The sequence below is a fragment of the Cebus imitator genome, unplaced genomic scaffold, assembly GCF_001604975.1.
Source record: "Cebus imitator isolate Cc_AM_T3 unplaced genomic scaffold, Cebus_imitator-1.0 Scaffold148, whole genome shotgun sequence".
NCBI classification, from domain to species: domain Eukaryota; kingdom Metazoa; phylum Chordata; class Mammalia; order Primates; family Cebidae; genus Cebus; species Cebus imitator.
In genome coordinates, this window is record NW_016107463.1 from 82,007 (window position 1) to 86,354 (window position 4,348).

Sequence of the window (4,348 nt, forward strand, 5' to 3'; positions counted from 1 at the left end):
TGAACCCAGGAGGCGGAGGTTGCGGTGAGCCGAGATCGCGCCATTGCACTCCAGCCTGGGTAGCAAAAGCGAAACTCCGTCTCAAAAAAAATAAAAATAAAAATAAAAAAATAAAAGATAATATTAAAATATCTTTGTGACCTGAAGCTAGGAAAGAATTATTAAACAGGACACAAAAATCAATAACCAAAAAGAAGAAAAAAATTAATTTGACTACATTTAAATTAAGAAATTCTGTACATTACAAAACGTTATTAAAAGAGTGCAACTTCATGTCACAAGTGGAAAAGGATATTTGCAGCACGTATAACAAAGGGCTTAGATCTGGAGTATGTAAAGGATTCTTACATATCAATAAAAAGAAAAAAAAAGAAAAACAGATAAATGCCACCAACAGGTAATTCAGCAAAAAAGGTATCCAAATGACCGATAAGGGTGTTTGAAAGTGCTCAGCCTCACTCATAAGCAAACAAATACAAATTAAAATCATGAGATAGCAGCACAACCCAGCAGAAGGGCTAAAATTTAAAAGGTTGACAATACAGAGAAGCGGTAAGGATGTAGAGCAATGGAATCTGAAATACAGCTGAGTCAGTTTAAACTGGTATAACCGGCTGGGTGCGGTGGCTCACACCTGTAATCCCAGCTCTTTGGAAGACCGGGGCAGGCAGATCTCCTGAGTTCAGGAGTTCAACACCAGCCTGGCCAACATAGAGAAACCTATCTCTACTAAAAATTAAAAAATAGGCAGGCAGGGTGATGCATGCCTATAATCCCAGCCACTGGAGTAGCTGAGCCTGGAGAATTGCTTGAACCTGGGATGCGGAGGTCGCAATGAGCCAAGATTGATTGCACCACTGCACTCTAGCCTGAGAAACTGAGCGAAACTCTGTCTCAAAAAAAAAAAAAAAATTGGTGTAACCACTTTGGAAAACTGTTTGCCAGTATCTACTGACATTGAACATCCTCTATAACCCAGCAATTTCACTCCAGGAATTATGTGAACCATGTCTCGTAATAGCCAAAAGTTGGAGGGAGGCAGACCCAGATGTACTTCAGCAGTGGAATAAGCAAACCTCCATATTCATACGATGAATTACCCCACAGCAGGCAAGGAGTGGTGGCTCCTGCCTGTAATCCCAGCACTTCAAGAGGCCTAGACCGGCAGATCACGAGGCCAGGGGTTCAAGCCCGGCATGGCCAACATGGCAAAACCCCATCTCTACTAAAAAATACCAAAATTAGCGGAGTGTGGTGGCACACACCTGTAATTCCAGCTATTTAGGAGGCTGATACAGGAGAATTGCTTGAACCCGGGAGGTGGAGGCTGCAGTGATCTGAGTTTGTTCCACTGCACACCAGCCTGGACAAACGAACAAGACCCCATCTCAAAAAAAAAAAAAAAAAAAAAAAAGGGAAACAAACTTAACTACAGCATTGACAGACACATGCTTAGCAGGGAGACAATTGCCATAAAATTTAGGACTGTGGTTGCCTCCAAAAGGCGATGGGAAGCAGGAGTGAGGGTCCGAGTTGCTCATGATGGTACATTTCTTGACCTGATGTTTTGTGACATGGTTCTTCGCTGTGTGATAAAATAATGAGGCATCTCTGTTTCATACACTTTTCTGTAGTGTGTCATATTTCACAATAAGAAAAGGCTAAAAGAAGGCCAGGCGTGGTGGCTCACGCCTGTAATCCCAACACTTTGGGAGACTGAGGCAGGCGGATTATTTGAGGTCAAGAGTACAAGACCTGCCTGGCCATGATGGTGAAACACCGTTTCTACTAAAAATACAAAAACTAGATGGGCATGGTGGCACACGCCTGTATTCCCAGCTACTCGGGAGGCTGAGGCAGGAGAATTGCTTGAACCTGGGCGGCAGAGGTTGCAGTGAGCCAAGATTGCACCACTGCACTCCAACCTGGGCAACAGAGCAACACTCCGTCTCAAAAAAATAAAATTAAATTTTAAAAATCAAAATTTAGGGCCGGGCACGGTGGTTCACGCCTGTAATCCCAGCACTTTGGGAGGCCAAGGCGGGTGGATCACGAGGTCAACAGATCGAGACCATCCTGGTCAACATGGTGAAACCCCTTCTCTACTAAAAATACAAAAAATTAGCTGGGCATGGTGGCGCATGCCTGTAGTCCCAGCTACTCAGGAGGCTGAGGCAGGAGAATTGCCTGAACCCAGGAGACGGAGGTTGCAGTGAGCTGAGATCACACCACTGCACTCCAGCCTGGGTAACAAGAGCGAAACTCCATCTCAAAAATAAATAAATAAATAAAAATAAAATAAAAATTTAAAACACGGTGGATATGTTTAACAAAGAAGCTGCTCTATATTTTTCTTCTTCCTAAAGAAAGCAGGAACCTTTCTCAAAGGAAGTAAGTAGAAGTTTGCAGCATTTCTGGCCTCCCCAGATGAATCAAGTGGCTGCTTCTGGCTTCTCAGTACACTTTCAATCCACCACTTTTCTTTCTCTCTCCTAGTCAGATGTGCCGTGTGTGTGTGTGTGTGTGTGTGTGTGTGTGTATATGTATGTGTGTACATGTGAGTGTATGAGCATGTGTGTGAATGTGTCTGAGAGCATGAGTGTGTCAATGTTTGCATGTATTTGTGTGAACGTGTGTTTGTGGATGAGTGTGTGTAAATGTTTACATCTGTGTTTGTGTTTGTGAACGTGTATGAGTGTGTGCAAACATGCATATGTGTGTGAACGTGTGAATGAGTGTGGATAAGTGTGTTTACGTCTGTGTGTGTTAACATATATGTATTGTGTGTGAATGTGCATGTGTGTGTGTGAATGTAGGTGTGAATGCAAATGTGAATGTGAGAGTATGTGTGTGAGTGACTGTGTGTGGATGAGTGTGTGTGCATGTTTACGTCTGTGTGTGAGTGTACGTGAATGTGCATGTGTATGTGTGTGACGTGTGTGGGAATGGGTATATGAATGTGAAGAGTGTGTATGAGTGTGTTTGAGTGTGTGGAGTGTGTTTACGTCTGTTTGTATACGTGTATGTATTATGTGTGAACGTAGGTATGAATGGGAGTGTGAACGTGAGTGTGTGAGTGAATGTATGTGAATGTGTGTGTGTGGATGAGTGTGTGTTTTGAGTGTGCAGTGTGTGTGTGAATGTGTATGTGTTGTGTGTGAACGTAGGTGTGAATGAGAGTGAATGTGAGAGTGTGAGTGTATGTAAATGTGTGATGAGTGTGTGTGCATGTTTACATCTGTGTGTGTGTATGTGAACGTGTGTGTGTGTGAACGTGCATGTGTATGTGTGTGACGTGTGTGGGGAATGAGTATGTGAATGTTTGTGTGTGCATGTTTACATCTGTGTGTGTGTATGTGAACGTGTATGTGTGTGTGTGCGTGAACGTGCATGTGTATGTGTGTGACGTGTGGGGAATGAGTATGTGAATGTGAGTGTGTGAGTGTATGTGAACATGCATGTTTGTGTGTGAATGTGCATGTGTATGTGTGTGAGGCGTTTGGGAATGAGTGTGTATGTGAATGTGAGTGTGCGAAGGTGTGTGAGTGTTTAGGTCTGTGTGTTTGTGTGTGTGAATGTGCGTGTGTGTGTTTGTGTGCACAGGCGCCTGCGTGGCTCAGCCTCTGCCCTGGCCCTCTGGCCGCTGCATGCTCTCCCATGGTGCACCGTCTGCTGACTCTGCAGCCCTGCACGCCTTCCTCGAACAGTCCATGACAGGAAGCCAGGCTTCCTGGGGTCCTCAGTCAGCAGAGCAGGAAGGAAACAAAGGCCTCAGAACCGCAGAAGAGAAAGAAGGCAGCCTGAAGACAGAAGGCGGCCCTCTGAAGACGGGGCTAGAGACCACGTATGTTGTTCTTGGAGTCCCCTTGCCTGGAAGGGAAGTGCAAACCCTGAGTCACACTCTATCCTCTGACCTGTCTGACCTCGGCCTCTCTCTGCTGCAGTTTCTTCGCCTGTGAAATAGGGAATAGCCTTCCCAGGGATTGAGGGATCACAGGCTTCTCAAACCTTGACTTGGATAGGGTAAGTCTACCGAAAATTACCTCTTATTACTTCAACAGTTTTAAAATGGAATGTTAAAATACCCACTGTTTTTCTTCCTGCCTTTTATCTTCCATGTTTCAACTGGGAGAGAGAAAAAAAGGAAAGAAGAGGCTGGGGGTGGTGGCTCACACCTGTAATCCCAGCACTTTGGGAGGCCAAGGCAGGTGGATCACAAGGTCATGAGTTTGAGACCAGCCTGACCAATATGATGAAACCCTGTCTCTACTAAAAATATTTTTTAAATTGGCGGAGCATAGTGGCACGTGCCTGTAATCCCAGCTACTCAGGAGGCTGAGGCAGGAGA

General features: G+C 44.8%; 1 protein-coding gene across 1 annotated transcript in view; it reads left to right on the forward strand.

Moving 5' to 3' along the window:
• Window positions 1–4,348, forward strand: part of LOC108314095 (basic proline-rich protein-like) — an 18,038-nt gene that overhangs the window by 12,892 nt on the left and 798 nt on the right. Inside the window, exon 3 of the mRNA XM_017542831.2 lies at window positions 3,685–4,023. The gene's annotated coding sequence lies outside the window, so the exon portion shown is untranslated. The remainder of the gene's footprint in view (window positions 1–3,684; window positions 4,024–4,348) is intronic.